General features: G+C 53.5%; 46 non-coding genes across 46 annotated transcripts; all 46 read left to right on the top strand.

Moving 5' to 3' along the window:
* Positions 1-11: 11 nt before the first annotated feature.
* On the top strand, positions 12-83 carry Trnah-gug (transfer RNA histidin (anticodon GUG)). Its single transcript has one exon. It is a non-coding gene; the product is annotated as a tRNA-His (tRNA).
* Positions 84-829: 746 nt separating this feature from the next.
* Positions 830-911, top strand: Trnal-uag (transfer RNA leucine (anticodon UAG)). Its single transcript has one exon. It is a non-coding gene; the product is annotated as a tRNA-Leu (tRNA).
* Positions 912-991: 80 nt separating this feature from the next.
* Trnal-cag (transfer RNA leucine (anticodon CAG)) lies at positions 992-1,073 on the top strand. The gene has a single exon. It is a non-coding gene; the product is annotated as a tRNA-Leu (tRNA).
* Positions 1,074-1,341: 268 nt separating this feature from the next.
* On the top strand, positions 1,342-1,413 carry Trnae-cuc (transfer RNA glutamic acid (anticodon CUC)). The gene has a single exon. It is a non-coding gene; the product is annotated as a tRNA-Glu (tRNA).
* Positions 1,414-1,788: 375 nt separating this feature from the next.
* Positions 1,789-1,860, top strand: Trnah-gug (transfer RNA histidin (anticodon GUG)). The gene has a single exon. It is a non-coding gene; the product is annotated as a tRNA-His (tRNA).
* A 747-nt stretch (positions 1,861-2,607) lies between these two features.
* Trnal-uag (transfer RNA leucine (anticodon UAG)) lies at positions 2,608-2,689 on the top strand. The gene has a single exon. It is a non-coding gene; the product is annotated as a tRNA-Leu (tRNA).
* An 80-nt stretch (positions 2,690-2,769) lies between these two features.
* On the top strand, positions 2,770-2,851 carry Trnal-cag (transfer RNA leucine (anticodon CAG)). The gene has a single exon. It is a non-coding gene; the product is annotated as a tRNA-Leu (tRNA).
* A 268-nt stretch (positions 2,852-3,119) lies between these two features.
* On the top strand, positions 3,120-3,191 carry Trnae-cuc (transfer RNA glutamic acid (anticodon CUC)). Its single transcript has one exon. It is a non-coding gene; the product is annotated as a tRNA-Glu (tRNA).
* A 375-nt stretch (positions 3,192-3,566) lies between these two features.
* On the top strand, positions 3,567-3,638 carry Trnah-gug (transfer RNA histidin (anticodon GUG)). The gene has a single exon. It is a non-coding gene; the product is annotated as a tRNA-His (tRNA).
* Positions 3,639-4,385: 747 nt separating this feature from the next.
* On the top strand, positions 4,386-4,467 carry Trnal-uag (transfer RNA leucine (anticodon UAG)). Its single transcript has one exon. It is a non-coding gene; the product is annotated as a tRNA-Leu (tRNA).
* Positions 4,468-4,547: 80 nt separating this feature from the next.
* On the top strand, positions 4,548-4,629 carry Trnal-cag (transfer RNA leucine (anticodon CAG)). The gene has a single exon. It is a non-coding gene; the product is annotated as a tRNA-Leu (tRNA).
* Positions 4,630-4,897: 268 nt separating this feature from the next.
* Trnae-cuc (transfer RNA glutamic acid (anticodon CUC)) lies at positions 4,898-4,969 on the top strand. Its single transcript has one exon. It is a non-coding gene; the product is annotated as a tRNA-Glu (tRNA).
* A 375-nt stretch (positions 4,970-5,344) lies between these two features.
* Positions 5,345-5,416, top strand: Trnah-gug (transfer RNA histidin (anticodon GUG)). The gene has a single exon. It is a non-coding gene; the product is annotated as a tRNA-His (tRNA).
* Positions 5,417-6,163: 747 nt separating this feature from the next.
* Positions 6,164-6,245, top strand: Trnal-uag (transfer RNA leucine (anticodon UAG)). Its single transcript has one exon. It is a non-coding gene; the product is annotated as a tRNA-Leu (tRNA).
* Positions 6,246-6,325: 80 nt separating this feature from the next.
* Trnal-cag (transfer RNA leucine (anticodon CAG)) lies at positions 6,326-6,407 on the top strand. Its single transcript has one exon. It is a non-coding gene; the product is annotated as a tRNA-Leu (tRNA).
* A 268-nt stretch (positions 6,408-6,675) lies between these two features.
* Trnae-cuc (transfer RNA glutamic acid (anticodon CUC)) lies at positions 6,676-6,747 on the top strand. Its single transcript has one exon. It is a non-coding gene; the product is annotated as a tRNA-Glu (tRNA).
* Positions 6,748-7,122: 375 nt separating this feature from the next.
* Trnah-gug (transfer RNA histidin (anticodon GUG)) lies at positions 7,123-7,194 on the top strand. The gene has a single exon. It is a non-coding gene; the product is annotated as a tRNA-His (tRNA).
* A 746-nt stretch (positions 7,195-7,940) lies between these two features.
* Positions 7,941-8,022, top strand: Trnal-uag (transfer RNA leucine (anticodon UAG)). Its single transcript has one exon. It is a non-coding gene; the product is annotated as a tRNA-Leu (tRNA).
* An 80-nt stretch (positions 8,023-8,102) lies between these two features.
* Positions 8,103-8,184, top strand: Trnal-cag (transfer RNA leucine (anticodon CAG)). Its single transcript has one exon. It is a non-coding gene; the product is annotated as a tRNA-Leu (tRNA).
* Positions 8,185-8,452: 268 nt separating this feature from the next.
* Positions 8,453-8,524, top strand: Trnae-cuc (transfer RNA glutamic acid (anticodon CUC)). The gene has a single exon. It is a non-coding gene; the product is annotated as a tRNA-Glu (tRNA).
* A 1,194-nt stretch (positions 8,525-9,718) lies between these two features.
* Positions 9,719-9,800, top strand: Trnal-uag (transfer RNA leucine (anticodon UAG)). Its single transcript has one exon. It is a non-coding gene; the product is annotated as a tRNA-Leu (tRNA).
* An 80-nt stretch (positions 9,801-9,880) lies between these two features.
* On the top strand, positions 9,881-9,962 carry Trnal-cag (transfer RNA leucine (anticodon CAG)). The gene has a single exon. It is a non-coding gene; the product is annotated as a tRNA-Leu (tRNA).
* A 268-nt stretch (positions 9,963-10,230) lies between these two features.
* Positions 10,231-10,302, top strand: Trnae-cuc (transfer RNA glutamic acid (anticodon CUC)). Its single transcript has one exon. It is a non-coding gene; the product is annotated as a tRNA-Glu (tRNA).
* A 375-nt stretch (positions 10,303-10,677) lies between these two features.
* On the top strand, positions 10,678-10,749 carry Trnah-gug (transfer RNA histidin (anticodon GUG)). Its single transcript has one exon. It is a non-coding gene; the product is annotated as a tRNA-His (tRNA).
* Positions 10,750-11,496: 747 nt separating this feature from the next.
* Trnal-uag (transfer RNA leucine (anticodon UAG)) lies at positions 11,497-11,578 on the top strand. The gene has a single exon. It is a non-coding gene; the product is annotated as a tRNA-Leu (tRNA).
* An 80-nt stretch (positions 11,579-11,658) lies between these two features.
* Positions 11,659-11,740, top strand: Trnal-cag (transfer RNA leucine (anticodon CAG)). The gene has a single exon. It is a non-coding gene; the product is annotated as a tRNA-Leu (tRNA).
* A 268-nt stretch (positions 11,741-12,008) lies between these two features.
* Trnae-cuc (transfer RNA glutamic acid (anticodon CUC)) lies at positions 12,009-12,080 on the top strand. Its single transcript has one exon. It is a non-coding gene; the product is annotated as a tRNA-Glu (tRNA).
* A 375-nt stretch (positions 12,081-12,455) lies between these two features.
* Positions 12,456-12,527, top strand: Trnah-gug (transfer RNA histidin (anticodon GUG)). The gene has a single exon. It is a non-coding gene; the product is annotated as a tRNA-His (tRNA).
* A 745-nt stretch (positions 12,528-13,272) lies between these two features.
* On the top strand, positions 13,273-13,354 carry Trnal-uag (transfer RNA leucine (anticodon UAG)). Its single transcript has one exon. It is a non-coding gene; the product is annotated as a tRNA-Leu (tRNA).
* An 80-nt stretch (positions 13,355-13,434) lies between these two features.
* On the top strand, positions 13,435-13,516 carry Trnal-cag (transfer RNA leucine (anticodon CAG)). The gene has a single exon. It is a non-coding gene; the product is annotated as a tRNA-Leu (tRNA).
* A 268-nt stretch (positions 13,517-13,784) lies between these two features.
* On the top strand, positions 13,785-13,856 carry Trnae-cuc (transfer RNA glutamic acid (anticodon CUC)). Its single transcript has one exon. It is a non-coding gene; the product is annotated as a tRNA-Glu (tRNA).
* A 375-nt stretch (positions 13,857-14,231) lies between these two features.
* Positions 14,232-14,303, top strand: Trnah-gug (transfer RNA histidin (anticodon GUG)). Its single transcript has one exon. It is a non-coding gene; the product is annotated as a tRNA-His (tRNA).
* Positions 14,304-15,048: 745 nt separating this feature from the next.
* Trnal-uag (transfer RNA leucine (anticodon UAG)) lies at positions 15,049-15,130 on the top strand. Its single transcript has one exon. It is a non-coding gene; the product is annotated as a tRNA-Leu (tRNA).
* An 80-nt stretch (positions 15,131-15,210) lies between these two features.
* Positions 15,211-15,292, top strand: Trnal-cag (transfer RNA leucine (anticodon CAG)). The gene has a single exon. It is a non-coding gene; the product is annotated as a tRNA-Leu (tRNA).
* A 268-nt stretch (positions 15,293-15,560) lies between these two features.
* Positions 15,561-15,632, top strand: Trnae-cuc (transfer RNA glutamic acid (anticodon CUC)). The gene has a single exon. It is a non-coding gene; the product is annotated as a tRNA-Glu (tRNA).
* Positions 15,633-16,007: 375 nt separating this feature from the next.
* Positions 16,008-16,079, top strand: Trnah-gug (transfer RNA histidin (anticodon GUG)). Its single transcript has one exon. It is a non-coding gene; the product is annotated as a tRNA-His (tRNA).
* A 747-nt stretch (positions 16,080-16,826) lies between these two features.
* On the top strand, positions 16,827-16,908 carry Trnal-uag (transfer RNA leucine (anticodon UAG)). The gene has a single exon. It is a non-coding gene; the product is annotated as a tRNA-Leu (tRNA).
* Positions 16,909-16,988: 80 nt separating this feature from the next.
* Positions 16,989-17,070, top strand: Trnal-cag (transfer RNA leucine (anticodon CAG)). The gene has a single exon. It is a non-coding gene; the product is annotated as a tRNA-Leu (tRNA).
* A 268-nt stretch (positions 17,071-17,338) lies between these two features.
* Trnae-cuc (transfer RNA glutamic acid (anticodon CUC)) lies at positions 17,339-17,410 on the top strand. The gene has a single exon. It is a non-coding gene; the product is annotated as a tRNA-Glu (tRNA).
* Positions 17,411-17,785: 375 nt separating this feature from the next.
* Trnah-gug (transfer RNA histidin (anticodon GUG)) lies at positions 17,786-17,857 on the top strand. Its single transcript has one exon. It is a non-coding gene; the product is annotated as a tRNA-His (tRNA).
* A 745-nt stretch (positions 17,858-18,602) lies between these two features.
* Trnal-uag (transfer RNA leucine (anticodon UAG)) lies at positions 18,603-18,684 on the top strand. Its single transcript has one exon. It is a non-coding gene; the product is annotated as a tRNA-Leu (tRNA).
* An 80-nt stretch (positions 18,685-18,764) lies between these two features.
* On the top strand, positions 18,765-18,846 carry Trnal-cag (transfer RNA leucine (anticodon CAG)). Its single transcript has one exon. It is a non-coding gene; the product is annotated as a tRNA-Leu (tRNA).
* Positions 18,847-19,114: 268 nt separating this feature from the next.
* Positions 19,115-19,186, top strand: Trnae-cuc (transfer RNA glutamic acid (anticodon CUC)). Its single transcript has one exon. It is a non-coding gene; the product is annotated as a tRNA-Glu (tRNA).
* Positions 19,187-19,561: 375 nt separating this feature from the next.
* Trnah-gug (transfer RNA histidin (anticodon GUG)) lies at positions 19,562-19,633 on the top strand. Its single transcript has one exon. It is a non-coding gene; the product is annotated as a tRNA-His (tRNA).
* Positions 19,634-20,378: 745 nt separating this feature from the next.
* Positions 20,379-20,460, top strand: Trnal-uag (transfer RNA leucine (anticodon UAG)). Its single transcript has one exon. It is a non-coding gene; the product is annotated as a tRNA-Leu (tRNA).
* An 80-nt stretch (positions 20,461-20,540) lies between these two features.
* Positions 20,541-20,622, top strand: Trnal-cag (transfer RNA leucine (anticodon CAG)). Its single transcript has one exon. It is a non-coding gene; the product is annotated as a tRNA-Leu (tRNA).
* Positions 20,623-20,808: the final 186 nt, after the last annotated feature.

Genomic DNA, 20,808 nt, shown 5'->3' on the forward strand with positions numbered 1-20,808 from the left:
GCGCCTCCGTGGCCGTGATCGTCTAGTGGTTAGGACATTGCGTTGTGGCCGCAATAACTCAGGTTCGAATCCTGGTCACGGCACTTTTGAAAGTTTTGCCTTGCTGCCGTTGCTATAGAGATAGTGCACGAGTACTCGAAATTACAGTGCTCTCTTGATTTTTCACTCGTGTTCCGCAGGCCGCAGTTTGTACTACCACTTCATCACCAACATGTAATGTCGCCTCCCAGAGCGCGGACGTCCGCTGCTCTCTGCAGTCGAAAAGGGCAGTTGTTTGAAGTGCGATGGATGAGCAACCAGTGCCAGCAGAACAGGAAGCTGTGACGTGCACTGTTTCTACAAATGCTGGGAAAACTGGCGCCCAATGCAGCGCACGTAGCGTGGCCGAGCGCTCAAAAATAAAAAAAAAGTAGTGTAGCGGTTATCGCGTCTGCTGCACACGCAGAAGGACCCCCAGTTCGATCCCGGGTGGGAACTGTATTTTCCATCCTATGTCGCATACTACTCCAGTGAGCCACGTCATGTGTGGATCTGCTGCATGGAAAAAAAACAACGAAAAAAAGCGCTCTAAGGCACTGGTTTAAGGCACCAGTCTCTTCGTAGGCGTGGGTTCGAATCCAGGAGCTGCTGTCTCCTTAACTACGACAGCTACAGACAAGTGGCGTCGCTCCCATACGGCGGGCACGGCATTTTCTTGTTGTGGATGGCCTAAAGAGACGCTTCCAGTGGGAGAGCAGTGGACATACACGGCACAGCGATTGCCAAGACACTTACATTTCGGAGTGATCTTTGTACTACAAAGGAAACGTTTTGCCGGTCGTGGTCCAACGGTAACGTGGCCGAGCGGTCTAAGGCGCTGGTTTTAGGCACCAGTCTCTTCGGAGGCGTGGGTTCGAATCCCACCGTTGCCAGTTTTTGCGTCTCATTTTTGTGCCGCTGCTGTGTGTTCTCGTGGGGTAGGATGCAGCTCTTGTGACGCGCGTGTTGTGTAGGTAGCGTGGCCGAGCGGTGTAAGGCGCTGGTTTCAGGCACCAGTCTCTTCGGAGGCGTGGGTTCCAATCCCACAGCTGCCAAACGTGTAATGGTTTCCTGTGTCGAAGACGGCTGCACTCATTGCCTGCAAAGGAAACAGCTTCTGCTTCGTGAATTGCCGTAGAACAGTGCGTGGTGCAACGACAGGATTTGTAGGCGCCTTTTGCTCTCATCATTGCTGGCGTTCGTGTCCACGAAATGCGTCCGGAGCACGCCGTTCTATAACGTGAGAGAGTGGATTTTTTTACAGTTGTCGTCAGTTAACCGTGCGTGATTGCTGCGTTCGCTGGAAGAGCACTGCCGTCGTTATCCGGTGTGGTCTAGTGGCTAGGATACCTGGCTCTCACCCAGGAGGCCCGGGTTCGATTCCCGGTACCGGAAATGCGCGTTTTTGTTGCTCCTCTTATGCGACTTGTGTCGACTTTGCTCGACTGACGCTACGCTGACGCGTGCAGAAAGCTACGTTAAGTATGATTCACGGCAACACCCGACGGCGAGAGAGATGCGGCGTGTGTCCACTTGTTGTCGAGCCACGTACCTGTAGCGAAGAGGCTTGGAGCACTGCAAGACATTGCCACGGAGGTGAATGCAGCTAACCACTGTAGTTAGTGTCCTGACAGCGCAGGCGCGTTCATTTGTTTGTATACATGTGATGGAGAACGTGTCTGACACTGCTGTGGCGTGACACTGTGGGCTGGGCTTTGCTGTGTACCACCACTTGCATTCCCGCCAGCTGCTTTGGCGGGCGCCTCCGTGGCCGTGATCGTCTAGTGGTCAGGACATTGCGTTGTGGCCGCAATAACTCAGGTTCGAATCCTGGTCACGGCACTTTTGAAAGTTTTGCCTTGCTGCCGTTGCTATAGAGATAGTGCACGAGTACTCGAAATTACAGTGCTCCCTTGATTTTTCACTCGTGTTCCGCAGGCCGCAGTTTGTACTACCACTTCATCACCAACATGTAATGTCGCCTCCCAGAGCGCGGACGTCCGCTGCTCTCTGCAGTCGAAAAGGGCAGTTGTTTGAAGTGCGATGGATGAGCAACGAGTGCCAGCAGAACAGGAAGCTGTGACGTGCACTGTTTCTACAAATGCTGGGAAAACTGGCGCCCAATGCAGCGCACGTAGCGTGGCCGAGCGCTCAAAAATAAAAAAAAAAGTAGTGTAGCGGTTATCGCGTCTGCTTCACACGCAGAAGGACCCCCAGTTCGATCCCGGGTGGGAACTGTATTTTCCATCCTATGTCGCATACTACTCCAGTGAGCCACGTCATGTGTAGATCTGCTGCATGGAAAAAAAACAACGAAAAAAAGCGCTCTAAGGCACTGGTTTAAGGCACCAGTCTCTTCGTAGGCGTGGGTTCGAATCCAGGAGCTGCTGTCTCCTTAACTACGACAGCTACAGACAAGTGGCGTCGCTCCCATACGGCGGGCACGGCATTTTCTTGTTGTGGATGGCCTAAAGAGACGCTTCCAGTGGGAGAGCAGTGGACATACACGGCACAGCGATTGCCAAGACACTTACATTTCGGAGTGATCTTTGTACTACAAAGGAAACGTTTTGCCGGTCGTGGTCCAACGGTAACGTGGCCGAGCGGTCTAAGGCGCTGGTTTTAGGCACCAGTCTCTTCGGAGGCGTGGGTTCGAATCCCACCGTTGCCAGTTTTTGCGTCTCATTTTTGTGCCGCTGCTGTGTGTTCTCGTGGGGTAGGATGCAGCTCTTGTGACGCGCGTGTTGTGTAGGTAGCGTGGCCGAGCGGTGTAAGGCGCTGGTTTCAGGCACCAGTCTCTTCGGAGGCGTGGGTTCCAATCCCACAGCTGCCAAACGTGTAATGGTTTCCTGTGTCGAAGACGGCTGCACTCATTGCCTGCAAAGGAAACAGCTTCTGCTTCGTGAATTGCCGTAGAACAGTGCGTGGTGCAACGACAGGATTTGTAGGCGCCTTTTGCTCTCATCATTGCTGGCGTTCGTGTCCACGAAATGCGTCCGGAGCACGCCGTTCTATAACGTGAGAGAGTGGATTTTTTTACAGTTGTCGTCAGTTAACCGTGCGTGATTGCTGCGTTCGCTGGAAGAGCACTGCCGTCGTTATCCGGTGTGGTCTAGTGGCTAGGATACCTGGCTCTCACCCAGGAGGCCCGGGTTCGATTCCCGGTACCGGAAATGCGCGTTTTTGTTGCTCCTCTTATGCGACTTGTGTCGACTTTGCTCGACTGACGCTACGCTGACGCGTGCAGAAAGCTACGTTAAGTATGATTCACGGCAACACCCGACGGCGAGAGAGATGCGGCGTGTGTCCACTTGTTGTCGAGCCACGTACCTGTAGCGAAGAGGCTTGGAGCACTGCAAGACATTGCCACGGAGGTGAATGCAGCTAACCACTGTAGATAGTGTCCTGACAGCGCAGGCGCGTTCATTTGTTTGTATACATGTGATGGAGAACGTGTCTGACACTGCTGTGGCGTGACACTGTGGGCTGGGCTTTGCTGTGTACCACCACTTGCATTCCCGCCAGCTGCTTTGGCGGGCGCCTCCGTGGCCGTGATCGTCTAGTGGTTAGGACATTGCGTTGTGGCCGCAATAACTCAGGTTCGAATCCTGGTCACGGCACTTTTGAAAGTTTTGCCTTGCTGCCGTTGCTATAGAGATAGTGCACGAGTACTCGAAATTACAGTGCTCTCTTGATTTTTCACTCGTGTTCCGCAGGCCGCAGTTTGTACTACCACTTCATCACCAACATGTAATGTCGCCTCCCAGAGCGCGGACGTCCGCTGCTCTCTGCAGTCGAAAAGGGCAGTTGTTTGAAGTGCGATGGATGAGCAACCAGTGCCAGCAGAACAGGAAGCTGTGACGTGCACTGTTTCTACAAATGCTGGGAAAACTGGCGCCCAATGCAGCGCACGTAGCGTGGCCGAGCGCTCAAAAATAAAAAAAAAAGTAGTGTAGCGGTTATCGCGTCTGCTTCACACGCAGAAGGACCCCCAGTTCGATCCCGGGTGGGAACTGTATTTTCCATCCTATGTCGCATACTACTCCAGTGAGCCACGTCATGTGTGGATCTGCTGCATGGAAAAAAAACAACGAAAAAAAGCGCTCTAAGGCACTGGTTTAAGGCACCAGTCTCTTCGTAGGCGTGGGTTCGAATCCAGGAGCTGCTGTCTCCTTAACTACGACAGCTACAGACAAGTGGCGTCGCTCCCATACGGCGGGCACGGCATTTTCTTGTTGTGGATGGCCTAAAGAGACGCTTCCAGTGGGAGAGCAGTGGACATACACGGCACAGCGATTGCCAAGACACTTACATTTCGGAGTGATCTTTGTACTACAAAGGAAACGTTTTGCCGGTCGTGGTCCAACGGTAACGTGGCCGAGCGGTCTAAGGCGCTGGTTTTAGGCACCAGTCTCTTCGGAGGCGTGGGTTCGAATCCCACCGTTGCCAGTTTTTGCGTCTCATTTTTGTGCCGCTGCTGTGTGTTCTCGTGGGGTAGGATGCAGCTCTTGTGACGCGCGTGTTGTGTAGGTAGCGTGGCCGAGCGGTGTAAGGCGCTGGTTTCAGGCACCAGTCTCTTCGGAGGCGTGGGTTCCAATCCCACAGCTGCCAAACGTGTAATGGTTTCCTGTGTCGAAGACGGCTGCACTCATTGCCTGCAAAGGAAACAGCTTCTGCTTCGTGAATTGCCGTAGAACAGTGCGTGGTGCAACGACAGGATTTGTAGGCGCCTTTTGCTCTCATCATTGCTGGCGTTCGTGTCCACGAAATGCGTCCGGAGCACGCCGTTCTATAACGTGAGAGAGTGGATTTTTTTACAGTTGTCGTCAGTTAACCGTGCGTGATTGCTGCGTTCGCTGGAAGAGCACTGCCGTCGTTATCCGGTGTGGTCTAGTGGCTAGGATACCTGGCTCTCACCCAGGAGGCCCGGGTTCGATTCCCGGTACCGGAAATGCGCGTTTTTGTTGCTCCTCTTATGCGACTTGTCTCGACTTTGCTCGACTGACGCTACGCTGACGCGTGCAGAAAGCTACGTTAAGTATGATTCACGGCAACACCCGACGGCGAGAGAGATGCGGCGTGTGTCCACTTGTTGTCGAGCCACGTACCTGTAGCGAAGAGGCTTGGAGCACTGCAAGACATTGCCACGGAGGTGAATGCAGCTAACCACTGTAGTTAGTGTCCTGACAGCGCAGGCGCGTTCATTTGTTTGTATACATGTGATGGAGAACGTGTCTGACACTGCTGTGGCGTGACACTGTGGGCTGGGCTTTGCTGTGTACCACCACTTGCATTCCCGCCAGCTGCTTTGGCGGGCGCCTCCGTGGCCGTGATCGTCTAGTGGTTAGGACATTGCGTTGTGGCCGCAATAACTCAGGTTCGAATCCTGGTCACGGCACTTTTGAAAGTTTTGCCTTGCTGCCGTTGCTATAGAGATAGTGCACGAGTACTCGAAATTACAGTGCTCTCTTGATTTTTCACTCGTGTTCCGCAGGCCGCAGTTTGTACTACCACTTCATCACCAACATGTAATGTCGCCTCCCAGAGCGCGGACGTCCGCTGCTCTCTGCAGTCGAAAAGGGCAGTTGTTTGAAGTGCGATGGATGAGCAACCAGTGCCAGCAGAACAGGAAGCTGTGACGTGCACTGTTTCTACAAATGCTGGGAAAACTGGCGCCCAATGCAGCGCACGTAGCGTGGCCGAGCGCTCAAAAATAAAAAAAAAAGTAGTGTAGCGGTTATCGCGTCTGCTTCACACGCAGAAGGACCCCCAGTTCGATCCCGGGCGGGAACTGTATTTTCCATCCTATGTCGCATACTACTCCAGTGAGCCACGTCATGTGTGGATCTGCTGCATGGAAAAAAAACAACGAAAAAAAGCGCTCTAAGGCACTGGTTTAAGGCACCAGTCTCTTCGTAGGCGTGGGTTCGAATCCAGGAGCTGCTGTCTCCTTAACTACGACAGCTACAGACAAGTGGCGTCGCTCCCATACGGCGGGCACGGCATTTTCTTGTTGTGGATGGCCTAAAGAGACGCTTCCAGTGGGAGAGCAGTGGACATACACGGCACAGCGATTGCCAAGACACTTACATTTCGGAGTGATCTTTGTACTACAAAGGAAACGTTTTGCCGGTCGTGGTCCAACGGTAACGTGGCCGAGCGGTCTAAGGCGCTGGTTTTAGGCACCAGTCTCTTCGGAGGCGTGGGTTCGAATCCCACCGTTGCCAGTTTTTGCGTCTCATTTTTGTGCCGCTGCTGTGTGTTCTCGTGGGGTAGGATGCAGCTCTTGTGACGCGCGTGTTGTGTAGGTAGCGTGGCCGAGCGGTGTAAGGCGCTGGTTTCAGGCACCAGTCTCTTCGGAGGCGTGGGTTCCAATCCCACAGCTGCCAAACGTGTAATGGTTTCCTGTGTCGAAGACGGCTGCACTCATTGCCTGCAAAGAAAACAGCTTCTGCTTCGTGAATTGCCGTAGAACAGTGCGTGGTGCAACGACAGGATTTGTAGGCGCCTTTTGCTCTCATCATTGCTGGCGTTCGTGTCCACGAAATGCGTCCGGAGCACGCCGTTCTATAACGTGAGAGAGTGGATTTTTTTACAGTTGTCGTCAGTTAACCGTGCGTGATTGCTGCGTTCGCTGGAAGAGCACTGCCGTCGTTATCCGGTGTGGTCTAGTGGCTAGGATACCTGGCTCTCACCCAGGAGGCCCGGGTTCGATTCCCGGTACCGGAAATGCGCGTTTTTGTTGCTCCTCTTATGCGACTTGTGTCGACTTTGCTCGACTGACGCTACGCTGACGCGTGCAGAAAGCTACGTTAAGTATGATTCACGGCAACACCCGACGGCGAGAGAGATGCGGCGTGTGTCCACTTGTTGTCGAGCCACGTACCTGTAGCGAAGAGGCTTGGAGCACTGCAAGACATTGCCACGGAGGTGAATGCAGCTAACCACTGTAGTTAGTGTCCTGACAGCGCAGGCGCGTTCATTTGTTTGTATACATGTGATGGAGAACGTGTCTGACACTGCTGTGGCGTGACACTGTGGGCTGGGCTTTGCTGTGTACCACCACTTGCATTCCCGCCAGCTGCTTTGGCGGGCGCCTCCGTGGCCGTGATCGTCTAGTGGTTAGGACATTGCGTTGTGGCCGCAATAACTCAGGTTCGAATCCTGGTCACGGCACTTTTGAAAGTTTTGCCTTGCTGCCGTTGCTATAGAGATAGTGCACGAGTACTCGAAATTACAGTGCTCTCTTGATTTTTCACTCGTGTTCCGCAGGCCGCAGTTTGTACTACCACTTCATCACCAACATGTAATGTCGCCTCCCAGAGCGCGGACGTCCGCTGCTCTCTGCAGTCGAAAAGGGCAGTTGTTTGAAGTGCGATGGATGAGCAACCAGTGCCAGCAGAACAGGAAGCTGTGACGTGCACTGTTTCTACAAATGCTGGGAAAACTGGCGCCCAATGCAGCGCACGTAGCGTGGCCGAGCGCTCAAAAATAAAAAAAAAGTAGTGTAGCGGTTATCGCGTCTGCTTCACACGCAGAAGGACCCCCAGTTCGATCCCGGGCGGGAACTGTATTTTCCATCCTATGTCGCATACTACTCCAGTGAGCCACGTCATGTGTGGATCTGCTGCATGGAAAAAAAACAACGAAAAAAAGCGCTCTAAGGCACTGGTTTAAGGCACCAGTCTCTTCGTAGGCGTGGGTTCGAATCCAGGAGCTGCTGTCTCCTTAACTACGACAGCTACAGACAAGTGGCGTCGCTCCCATACGGCGGGCACGGCATTTTCTTGTTGTGGATGGCCTAAAGAGACGCTTCCAGTGGGAGAGCAGTGGACATACACGGCACAGCGATTGCCAAGACACTTACATTTCGGAGTGATCTTTGTACTACAAAGGAAACGTTTTGCCGGTCGTGGTCCAACGGTAACGTGGCCGAGCGGTCTAAGGCGCTGGTTTTAGGCACCAGTCTCTTCGGAGGCGTGGGTTCGAATCCCACCGTTGCCAGTTTTTGCGTCTCATTTTTGTGCCGCTGCTGTGTGTTCTCGTGGGGTAGGATGCAGCTCTTGTGACGCGCGTGTTGTGTAGGTAGCGTGGCCGAGCGGTGTAAGGCGCTGGTTTCAGGCACCAGTCTCTTCGGAGGCGTGGGTTCCAATCCCACAGCTGCCAAACGTGTAATGGTTTCCTGTGTCGAAGACGGCTGCACTCATTGCCTGCAAAGAAAACAGCTTCTGCTTCGTGAATTGCCGTAGAACAGTGCGTGGTGCAACGACAGGATTTGTAGGCGCCTTTTGCTCTCATCATTGCTGGCGTTCGTGTCCACGAAATGCGTCCGGAGCACGCCGTTCTATAACGTGAGAGAGTGGATTTTTTTACAGTTGTCGTCAGTTAACCGTGCGTGATTGCTGCGTTCGCTGGAAGAGCACTGCCGTCGTTATCCGGTGTGGTCTAGTGGCTAGGATACCTGGCTCTCACCCAGGAGGCCCGGGTTCGATTCCCGGTACCGGAAATGCGCGTTTTTGTTGCTCCTCTTATGCGACTTGTGTCGACTTTGCTCGACTGACGCTACGCTGACGCGTGCAGAAAGCTACGTTAAGTATGATTCACGGCAACACCCGACGGCGAGAGAGATGCGGCGTGTGTCCACTTGTTGTCGAGCCACGTACCTGTAGCGAAGAGGCTTGGAGCACTGCAAGACATTGCCACGGAGGTGAATGCAGCTAACCACTGTAGTTAGTGTCCTGACAGCGCAGGCGCGTTCATTTGTTTGTATACATGTGATGGAGAACGTGTCTGACACTGCTGTGGCGTGACACTGTGGGCTGGGCTTTGCTGTGTACCACCACTTGCATTCCCGCCAGCTGCTTTGGCGGGCGCCTCCGTGGCCGTGATCGTCTAGTGGTTAGGACATTGCGTTGTGGCCGCAATAACTCAGGTTCGGATCCTGGTCACGGCACTTTTGAAAGTTTTGCCTTGCTGCCGTTGCTATAGAGATAGTGCACGAGTACTCGAAATTACAGTGCTCTCTTGATTTTTCACTCGTGTTCCGCAGGCCGCAGTTTGTACTACCACTTCATCACCAACATGTAATGTCGCCTCCCAGAGCGCGGACGTCCGCTGCTCTCTGCAGTCGAAAAGGGCAGTTGTTTGAAGTGCGATGGATGAGCAACCAGTGCCAGCAGAACAGGAAGCTGTGACGTGCACTGTTTCTACAAATGCTGGGAAAACTGGCGCCCAATGCAGCGCACGTAGCGTGGCCGAGCGCTCAAAAATAAAAAAAAAAGTAGTGTAGCGGTTATCGCGTCTGCTTCACACGCAGAAGGACCCCCAGTTCGATCCCGGGCGGGAACTGTATTTTCCATCCTATGTCGCATACTACTCCAGTGAGCCACGTCATGTGTGGATCTGCTGCATGGAAAAAAAACAACGAAAAAAAGCGCTCTAAGGCACTGGTTTAAGGCACCAGTCTCTTCGTAGGCGTGGGTTCGAATCCAGGAGCTGCTGTCTCCTTAACTACGACAGCTACAGACAAGTGGCGTCGCTCCCATACGGCGGGCACGGCATTTTCTTGTTGTGGATGGCCTAAAGAGACGCTTCCAGTGGGAGAGCAGTGGACATACACGGCACAGCGATTGCCAAGACACTTACATTTCGGAGTGATCTTTGTACTACAAAGGAAACGTTTTGCCGGTCGTGGTCCAACGGTAACGTGGCCGAGCGGTCTAAGGCGCTGGTTTTAGGCACCAGTCTCTTCGGAGGCGTGGGTTCGAATCCCACCGTTGCCAGTTTTTGCGTCTCATTTTTGTGCCGCTGCTGTGTGTTCTCGTGGGGTAGGATGCAGCTCTTGTGACGCGCGTGTTGTGTAGGTAGCGTGGCCGAGCGGTGTAAGGCGCTGGTTTCAGGCACCAGTCTCTTCGGAGGCGTGGGTTCCAATCCCACAGCTGCCAAACGTGTAATGGTTTCCTGTGTCGAAGACGGCTGCACTCATTGCCTGCAAAGAAAACAGCTTCTGCTTCGTGAATTGCCGTAGAACAGTGCGTGGTGCAACGACAGGATTTGTAGGCGCCTTTTGCTCTCATCATTGCTGGCGTTCGTGTCCACGAAATGCGTCCGGAGCACGCCGTTCTATAACGTGAGAGAGTGGATTTTTTTACAGTTGTCGTCAGTTAACCGTGCGTGATTGCTGCGTTCGCTGGAAGAGCACTGCCGTCGTTATCCGGTGTGGTCTAGTGGCTAGGATACCTGGCTCTCACCCAGGAGGCCCGGGTTCGATTCCCGGTACCGGAAATGCGCGTTTTTGTTGCTCCTCTTATGCGACTTGTGTCGACTTTGCTCGACTGACGCTACGCTGACGCGTGCAGAAAGCTACGTTAAGTATGATTCACGGCAACACCCGACGGCGAGAGAGATGCGGCGTGTGTCCACTTGTTGTCGAGCCACGTACCTGTAGCGAAGAGGCTTGGAGCACTGCAAGACATTGCCACGGAGGTGAATGCAGCTAACCACTGTAGTTAGTGTCCTGACAGCGCAGGCGCGTTCATTTGTTTGTATACATGTGATGGAGAACGTGTCTGACACTGCTGTGGCGTGACACTGTGGGCTGGGCTTTGCTGTGTACCACCACTTGCATTCCCGCCAGCTGCTTTGGCGGGCGCCTCCGTGGCCGTGATCGTCTAGTGGTTAGGACATTGCGTTGTGGCCGCAATAACTCAGGTTCGAATCCTGGTCACGGCACTTTTGAAAGTTTTGCCTTGCTGCCGTTGCTATAGAGATAGTGCACGAGTACTCGAAATTACAGTGCTCTCTTGATTTTTCACTCGTGTTCCGCAGGCCGCAGTTTGTACTACCACTTCATCACCAACATGTAATGTCGCCTCCCAGAGCGCGGACGTCCGCTGCTCTCTGCAGTCGAAAAGGGCAGTTGTTTGAAGTGCGATGGATGAGCAACCAGTGCCAGCAGAACAGGAAGCTGTGACGTGCACTGTTTCTACAAATGCTGGGAAAACTGGCGCCCAATGCAGCGCACGTAGCGTGGCCGAGCGCTCAAAAATAAAAAAAAAAGTAGTGTAGCGGTTATCGCGTCTGCTTCACACGCAGAAGGACCCCCAGTTCGATCCCGGGTGGGAACTGTATTTTCCATCCTATGTCGCATACTACTCCAGTGAGCCACGTCATGTGTGGATCTGCTGCATGGAAAAAAAACAACGAAAAAAAGCGCTCTAAGGCACTGGTTTAAGGCACCAGTCTCTTCGTAGGCGTGGGTTCGAATCCAGGAGCTGCTGTCTCCTTAACTACGACAGCTACAGACAAGTGGCGTCGCTCCCATACGGCGGGCACGGCATTTTCTTGTTGTGGATGGCCTAAAGAGACGCTTCCAGTGGGAGAGCAGTGGACATACACGGCACAGCGATTGCCAAGACACTTACATTTCGGAGTGATCCTTGTACTACAAAGGAAACGTTTTGCCGGTCGTGGTCCAACGGTAACGTGGCCGAGCGGTCTAAGGCGCTGGTTTTAGGCACCAGTCTCTTCGGAGGCGTGGGTTCGAATCCCACCGTTGCCAGTTTTTGCGTCTCATTTTTGTGCCGCTGCTGTGTGTTCTCGTGGGGTAGGATGCAGCTCTTGTGACGCGCGTGTTGTGTAGGTAGCGTGGCCGAGCGGTGTAAGGCGCTGGTTTCAGGCACCAGTCTCTTCGGAGGCGTGGGTTCCAATCCCACAGCTGCCAAACGTGTAATGGTTTCCTGTGTCGAAGACGGCTGCACTCATTGCCTGCAAAGAAAACAGCTTCTGCTTCGTGAATTGCCGTAGAACAGTGCGTGGTGCAACGACAGGATTTGTAGGCGCCTTTTGCTCTCATCATTGCTGGCGTTCGTGTCCACGAAATGCGTCCGGAGCACGCCGTTCTATAACGTGAGAGAGTGGATTTTTTTACAGTTGTCGTCAGTTAACCGTGCGTGATTGCTGCGTTCGCTGGAAGAGCACTGCCGTCGTTATCCGGTGTGGTCTAGTGGCTAGGATACCTGGCTCTCACCCAGGAGGCCCGGGTTCGATTCCCGGTACCGGAAATGCGCGTTTTTGTTGCTCCTCTTATGCGACTTGTCTCGACTTTGCTCGACTGACGCTACGCTGACGCGTGCAGAAAGCTACGTTAAGTATGATTCACGGCAACACCCGACGGCGAGAGAGATGCGGCGTGTGTCCACTTGTTGTCGAGCCACGTACCTGTAGCGAAGAGGCTTGGAGGACTGCAAGACATTGCCACGGAGGTGAATGCAGCTAACCACTGTAGTTAGTGTCCTGACAGCGCAGGCGCGTTCATTTGTTTGTATACATGTGATGGAGAACGTGTCTGACACTGCTGTGGCGTGACACTGTGGGCTGGGCTTTGCTGTGTACCACCACTTGCATTCCCGCCAGCTGCTTTGGCGGGCGCCTCCGTGGCCGTGATCGTCTAGTGGTTAGGACATTGCGTTGTGGCCGCAATAACCCAGGTTCGAATCCTGGTCACGGCACTTTTGAAAGTTTTGCCTTGCTGCCGTTGCTATAGAGATAGTGCACGAGTACTCGAAATTACAGTGCTCTCTTGATTTTTCACTCGTGTTCCGCAGGCCGCAGTTTGTACTACCACTTCATCACCAACATGTAATGTCGCCTCCCAGAGCGCGGACGTCCGCTGCTCTCTGCAGTCGAAAAGGGCAGTTGTTTGAAGTGCGATGGATGAGCAACCAGTGCCAGCAGAACAGGAAGCTGTGACGTGCACTGTTTCTACAAATGCTGGGAAAACTGGCGCCCAATGCAGCGCACGTAGCGTGGCCGAGCACTCAAAAATAAAAAAAAAGTAGTGTAGCGGTTATCGCGTCTGCTTCACACGCAGAAGGACCCCCAGTTCGATCCCGGGCGGGAACTGTATTTTCCATCCTATGTCGCATACTACTCCAGTGAGCCACGTCATGTGTGGATCTGCTGCATGGAAAAAAACAACGAAAAAAAGCGCTCTAAGGCACTGGTTTAAGGCACCAGTCTCTTCGTAGGCGTGGGTTCGAATCCAGGAGCTGCTGTCTCCTTAACTACGACAGCTACAGACAAGTGGCGTCGCTGCCATACGGCGGGCACGGCATTTTCTTGTTGTGGATGGCCTAAAGAGACGCTTCCAGTGGGAGAGCAGTGGACATACACGGCACAGCGATTGCCAAGACACTTACATTTCGGAGTGATCTTTGTACTACAAAGGAAACGTTTTGCCGGTTGTGGTCCAACGGTAACGTGGCCGAGCGGTCTAAGGCGCTGGTTTTAGGCACCAGTCTCTTCGGAGGCGTGGGTTCGAATCCCACCGTTGCCAGTTTTTGCGTCTCATTTTTGTGCCGCTGCTGTGTGTTCTCGTGGGGTAGGATGCAGCTCTTGTGACGCGCGTGTTGTGTAGGTAGCGTGGCCGAGCGGTGTAAGGCGCTGGTTTCAGGCACCAGTCTCTTCGGAGGCGTGGGTTCCAATCCCACAGCTGCCAAACGTGTAATGGTTTCCTGTGTCGAAGACGGCTGCACTCATTGCCTGCAAAGAAAACAGCTTCTGCTTCGTGAATTGCCGTAGAACAGTGCGTGGTGCAACGACAGGATTTGTAGGCGCCTTTTTCTCTCATCATTGCTGGCGTTCGTGTCCACGAAATGCGTCCGGAGCACGCCGTTCTATAACGTGAGAGAGTGGATTTTTTTACAGTTGTCGTCAGTTAACCGTGCGTGATTGCTGCGTTCGCTGGAAGAGCACTGCCGTCGTTATCCGGTGTGGTCTAGTGGCTAGGATACCTGGCTCTCACCCAGGAGGCCCGGGTTCGATTCCCGGTACCGGAAATGCGCGTTTTTGTTGCTCCTCTTATGCGACTTGTGTCGACTTTGCTCGACTGACGCTACGCTGACGCGTGCAGAAAGCTACGTTAAGTATGATTCACGGCAACACCCGACGGCGAGAGAGATGCGGCGTGTGTCCACTTGTTGTCGAGCCACGTACCTGTAGCGAAGAGGCTTGGAGGACTGCAAGACATTGCCACGGAGGTGAATGCAGCTAACCACTGTAGTTAGTGTCCTGACAGCGCAGGCGCGTTCATTTGTTTGTATACATGTGATGGAGAACGTGTCTGACACTGCTGTGGCGTGACACTGTGGGCTGGGCTTTGCTGTGTACCACCACTTGCATTCCCGCCAGCTGCTTTGGCGGGCGCCTCCGTGGCCGTGATCGTCTAGTGGTTAGGACATTGCGTTGTGGCCGCAATAACCCAGGTTCGAATCCTGGTCACGGCACTTTTGAAAGTTTTGCCTTGCTGCCGTTGCTATAGAGATAGTGCACGAGTACTCGAAATTACAGTGCTCTCTTGATTTTTCACTCGTGTTCCGCAGGCCGCAGTTTGTACTACCACTTCATCACCAACATGTAATGTCGCCTCCCAGAGCGCGGACGTCCGCTGCTCTCTGCAGTCGAAAAGGGCAGTTGTTTGAAGTGCGATGGATGAGCAACCAGTGCCAGCAGAACAGGAAGCTGTGACGTGCACTGTTTCTACAAATGCTGGGAAAACTGGCGCCCAATGCAGCGCACGTAGCGTGGCCGAGCACTCAAAAATAAAAAAAAAGTAGTGTAGCGGTTATCGCGTCTGCTTCACACGCAGAAGGACCCCCAGTTCGATCCCGGGCGGGAACTGTATTTTCCATCCTATGTCGCATACTACTCCAGTGAGCCACGTCATGTGTGGATCTGCTGCATGGAAAAAAACAACGAAAAAAAGCGCTCTAAGGCACTGGTTTAAGGCACCAGTCTCTTCGTAGGCGTGGGTTCGAATCCAGGAGCTGCTGTCTCCTTAACTACGACAGCTACAGACAAGTGGCGTCGCTGCCATACGGCGGGCACGGCATTTTCTTGTTGTGGATGGCCTAAAGAGACGCTTCCAGTGGGAGAGCAGTGGACATACACGGCACAGCGATTGCCAAGACACTTACATTTCGGAGTGATCTTTGTACTACAAAGGAAACGTTTTGCCGGTTGTGGTCCAACGGTAACGTGGCCGAGCGGTCTAAGGCGCTGGTTTTAGGCACCAGTCTCTTCGGAGGCGTGGGTTCGAATCCCACCGTTGCCAGTTTTTGCGTCTCATTTTTGTGCCGCTGCTGTGTGTTCTCGTGGGGTAGGATGCAGCTCTTGTGACGCGCGTGTTGTGTAGGTAGCGTGGCCGAGCGGTGTAAGGCGCTGGTTTCAGGCACCAGTCTCTTCGGAGGCGTGGGTTCCAATCCCACAGCTGCCAAACGTGTAATGGTTTCCTGTGTCGAAGACGGCTGCACTCATTGCCTGCAAAGAAAACAGCTTCTGCTTCGTGAATTGCCGTAGAACAGTGCGTGGTGCAACGACAGGATTTGTAGGCGCCTTTTTCTCTCATCATTGCTGGCGTTCGTGTCCACGAAATGCGTCCGGAGCACGCCGTTCTATAACGTGAGAGAGTGGATTTTTTTACAGTTGTCGTCAGTTAACCGTGCGTGATTGCTGCGTTCGCTGGAAGAGCACTGCCGTCGTTATCCGGTGTGGTCTAGTGGCTAGGATACCTGGCTCTCACCCAGGAGGCCCGGGTTCGATTCCCGGTACCGGAAATGCGCGTTTTTGTTGCTCCTCTTATGCGACTTGTGTCGACTTTGCTCGACTGACGCTACGCTGACGCGTGCAGAAAGCTACGTTAAGTATGATTCACGGCAACACCCGACGGCGAGAGAGATGCGGCGTGTGTCCACTTGTTGTCGAGCCACGTACCTGTAGCGAAGAGGCTTGGAGCACTGCAAGACATTGCCACGGAGGTGAATGCAGCTAACCACTGTAGTTAGTGTCCTGACAGCGCAGGCGCGTTCATTTGTTTGTATACATGTGATGGAGAACGTGTCTGACACTGCTGTGGCGTGACACTGTGGGCTGGGCTTTGCTGTGTACCACCACTTGCATTCCCGCCAGCTGCTTTGGCGGGCGCCTCCGTGGCCGTGATCGTCTAGTGGTTAGGACATTGCGTTGTGGCCGCAATAACTCAGGTTCGAATCCTGGTCACGGCACTTTTGAAAGTTTTGCCTTGCTGCCGTTGCTATAGAGATAGTGCACGAGTACTCGAAATTACAGTGCTCTCTTGATTTTTCACTCGTGTTCCGCAGGCCGCAGTTTGTACTACCACTTCATCACCAACATGTAATGTCGCCTCCCAGAGCGCGGACGTCCGCTGCTCTCTGCAGTCGAAAAGGGCAGTTGTTTGAAGTGCGATGGATGAGCAACCAGTGCCAGCAGAACAGGAAGCTGTGACGTGCACTGTTTCTACAAATGCTGGGAAAACTGGCGCCCAATGCAGCGCACGTAGCGTGGCCGAGCGCTCAAAAATAAAAAAAAAAGTAGTGTAGCGGTTATCGCGTCTGCTTCACACGCAGAAGGACCCCCAGTTCGATCCCGGGCGGGAATTGTATTTTCCATCCTATGTCGCATACTACTCCAGTGAGCCACGTCATGTGTGGATCTGCTGCATGGAAAAAAAACAACGAAAAAAAGCGCTCTAAGGCACTGGTTTAAGGCACCAGTCTCTTCGTAGGCGTGGGTTCGAATCCAGGAGCTGCTGTCTCCTTAACTACGACAGCTACAGACAAGTGGCGTCGCTCCCATACGGCGGGCACGGCATTTTCTTGTTGTGGATGGCCTAAAGAGACGCTTCCAGTGGGAGAGCAGTGGACATACACGGCACAGCGATTGCCAAGACACTTACATTTCGGAGTGATCTTTGTACTACAAAGGAAACGTTTTGCCGGTCGTGGTCCAACGGTAACGTGGCCGAGCGGTCTAAGGCGCTGGTTTTAGGCACCAGTCTCTTCGGAGGCGTGGGTTCGAATCCCACCGTTGCCAGTTTTTGCGTCTCATTTTTGTGCCGCTGCTGTGTGTTCTCGTGGGGTAGGATGCAGCTCTTGTGACGCGCGTGTTGTGTAGGTAGCGTGGCCGAGCGGTGTAAGGCGCTGGTTTCAGGCACCAGTCTCTTCGGAGGCGTGGGTTCCAATCCCACAGCTGCCAAACGTGTAATGGTTTCCTGTGTCGAAGACGGCTGCACTCATTGCCTGCAAAGAAAACAGCTTCTGCTTCGTGAATTGCCGTAGAACAGTGCGTGGTGCAACGACAGGATTTGTAGGCGCCTTTTGCTCTCATCATTGCTGGCGTTCGTGTCCACGAAATGCGTCCGGAGCACGCCGTTCTATAACGTGAGAGAGTGGATTTTTTTACAGTTGTCGTCAGTTAACCGTGCGTGATTGCTGCGTTCGCTGGAAGAGCACTGCCGTCGTTATCCGGTGTGGTCTAGTGGCTAGGATACCTGGCTCTCACCCAGGAGGCCCGGGTTCGATTCCCGGTACCGGAAATGCGCGTTTTTGTTGCTCCTCTTATGCGACTTGTCTCGACTTTGCTCGACTGACGCTACGCTGACGCGTGCAGAAAGCTACGTTAAGTATGATTCACGGCAACACCCGACGGCGAGAGAGATGCGGCGTGTGTCCACTTGTTGTCGAGCCACGTACCTGTAGCGAAGAGGCTTGGAGGACTGCAAGACATTGCCACGGAGGTGAATGCAGCTAACCACTGTAGTTAGTGTCCTGACAGCGCAGGCGCGTTCATTTGTTTGTATACATGTGATGGAGAACGTGTCTGACACTGCTGTGGCGTGACACTGTGGGCTGGGCTTTGCTGTGTACCACCACTTGCATTCCCGCCAGCTGCTTTGGCGGGCGCCTCCGTGGCCGTGATCGTCTAGTGGTTAGGACATTGCGTTGTGGCCGCAATAACCCAGGTTCGAATCCTGGTCACGGCACTTTTGAAAGTTTTGCCTTGCTGCCGTTGCTATAGAGATAGTGCACGAGTACTCGAAATTACAGTGCTCTCTTGATTTTTCACTCGTGTTCCGCAGGCCGCAGTTTGTACTACCACTTCATCACCAACATGTAATGTCGCCTCCCAGAGCGCGGACGTCCGCTGCTCTCTGCAGTCGAAAAGGGCAGTTGTTTGAAGTGCGATGGATGAGCAACCAGTGCCAGCAGAACAGGAAGCTGTGACGTGCACTGTTTCTACAAATGCTGGGAAAACTGGCGCCCAATGCAGCGCACGTAGCGTGGCCGAGCACTCAAAAATAAAAAAAAAGTAGTGTAGCGGTTATCGCGTCTGCTTCACACGCAGAAGGACCCCCAGTTCGATCCCGGGCGGGAACTGTATTTTCCATCCTATGTCGCATACTACTCCAGTGAGCCACGTCATGTGTGGATCTGCTGCATGGAAAAAAACAACGAAAAAAAGCGCTCTAAGGCACTGGTTTAAGGCACCAGTCTCTTCGTAGGCGTGGGTTCGAATCCAGGAGCTGCTGTCTCCTTAACTACGACAGCTACAGACAAGTGGCGTCGCTCCCATACGGCGGGCACGGCATTTTCTTGTTGTGGATGGCCTAAAGAGACGCTTCCAGTGGGAGAGCAGTGGACATACACGGCACAGCGATTGCCAAGACACTTACATTTCGGAGTGATCTTTGTACTACAAAGGAAACGTTTTGCCGGTTGTGGTCCAACGGTAACGTGGCCGAGCGGTCTAAGGCGCTGGTTTTAGGCACCAGTCTCTTCGGAGGCGTGGGTTCGAATCCCACCGTTGCCAGTTTTTGCGTCTCATTTTTGTGCCGCTGCTGTGTGTTCTCGTGGGGTAGGATGCAGCTCTTGTGACGCGCGTGTTGTGTAGGTAGCGTGGCCGAGCGGTGTAAGGCGCTGGTTTCAGGCACCAGTCTCTTCGGAGGCGTGGGTTCCAATCCCACAGCTGCCAAACGTGTAATGGTTTCCTGTGTCGAAGACGGCTGCACTCATTGCCTGCAAAGAAAACAGCTTCTGCTTCGTGAATTGCCGTAGAACAGTGCGTGGTGCAACGACAGGATTTGTAGGCGCCTTTTTCTCTCATCATTGCTGGCGTTCGTGTCCACGAAATGCGTCCGGAGCACGCCGTTCTATAACGTGAGAGAGTGGATTTTTTTACAGTTGTCGTCAGTTAACCGTGCGTGATTGCTGCGTTCGCTGGAAGAGCACTGCCGTCGTTATCCGGTGTGGTCTAGTGGCTAGGATACCTGGCTCTCACCCAGGAGGCCCGGGTTCGATTCCCGGTACCGGAAATGCGCGTTTTTGTTGCTCCTCTTATGCGACTTGTGTCGACTTTGCTCGACTGACGCTACGCTGACGCGTGCAGAAAGCTACGTTAAGTATGATTCACGGCAACACCCGACGGCGAGAGAGATGCGGCGTGTGTCCACTTGTTGTCGAGCCACGTACCTGTAGCGAAGAGGCTTGGAGGACTGCAAGACATTGCCACGGAGGTGAATGCAGCTAACCACTGTAGTTAGTGTCCTGACAGCGCAGGCGCGTTCATTTGTTTGTATACATGTGATGGAGAACGTGTCTGACACTGCTGTGGCGTGACACTGTGGGCTGGGCTTTGCTGTGTACCACCACTTGCATTCCCGCCAGCTGCTTTGGCGGGCGCCTCCGTGGCCGTGATCGTCTAGTGGTTAGGACATTGCGTTGTGGCCGCAATAACCCAGGTTCGAATCCTGGTCACGGCACTTTTGAAAGTTTTGCCTTGCTGCCGTTGCTATAGAGATAGTGCACGAGTACTCGAAATTACAGTGCTCTCTTGATTTTTCACTCGTGTTCCGCAGGCCGCAGTTTGTACTACCACTTCATCACCAACATGTAATGTCGCCTCCCAGAGCGCGGACGTCCGCTGCTCTCTGCAGTCGAAAAGGGCAGTTGTTTGAAGTGCGATGGATGAGCAACCAGTGCCAGCAGAACAGGAAGCTGTGACGTGCACTGTTTCTACAAATGCTGGGAAAACTGGCGCCCAATGCAGCGCACGTAGCGTGGCCGAGCACTCAAAAATAAAAAAAAAGTAGTGTAGCGGTTATCGCGTCTGCTTCACACGCAGAAGGACCCCCAGTTCGATCCCGGGCGGGAACTGTATTTTCCATCCTATGTCGCATACTACTCCAGTGAGCCACGTCATGTGTGGATCTGCTGCATGGAAAAAAACAACGAAAAAAAGCGCTCTAAGGCACTGGTTTAAGGCACCAGTCTCTTCGTAGGCGTGGGTTCGAATCCAGGAGCTGCTGTCTCCTTAACTACGACAGCTACAGACAAGTGGCGTCGCTGCCATACGGCGGGCACGGCATTTTCTTGTTGTGGATGGCCTAAAGAGACGCTTCCAGTGGGAGAGCAGTGGACATACACGGCACAGCGATTGCCAAGACACTTACATTTCGGAGTGATCTTTGTACTACAAAGGAAACGTTTTGCCGGTTGTGGTCCAACGGTAACGTGGCCGAGCGGTCTAAGGCGCTGGTTTTAGGCACCAGTCTCTTCGGAGGCGTGGGTTCGAATCCCACCGTTGCCAGTTTTTGCGTCTCATTTTTGTGCCGCTGCTGTGTGTTCTCGTGGGGTAGGATGCAGCTCTTGTGACGCGCGTGTTGTGTAGGTAGCGTGGCCGAGCGGTGTAAGGCGCTGGTTTCAGGCACCAGTCTCTTCGGAGGCGTGGGTTCCAATCCCACAGCTGCCAAACGTGTAATGGTTTCCTGTGTCGAAGACGGCTGCACTCATTGCCTGCAAAGAAAACAGCTTCTGCTTCGTGAATTGCCGTAGAACAGTGCGTGGTGCAACGACAGGATTTGTAGGCGCCTTTTTCTCTCATCATTGCTGGCGTTCGTGTCCACGAAATGCGTCCGGAGCACGCCGTTCTATAACG

This window comes from Schistocerca cancellata, unplaced genomic scaffold (assembly GCF_023864275.1).
Source record: "Schistocerca cancellata isolate TAMUIC-IGC-003103 unplaced genomic scaffold, iqSchCanc2.1 HiC_scaffold_423, whole genome shotgun sequence".
Taxonomy (NCBI): domain Eukaryota; kingdom Metazoa; phylum Arthropoda; class Insecta; order Orthoptera; family Acrididae; genus Schistocerca; species Schistocerca cancellata.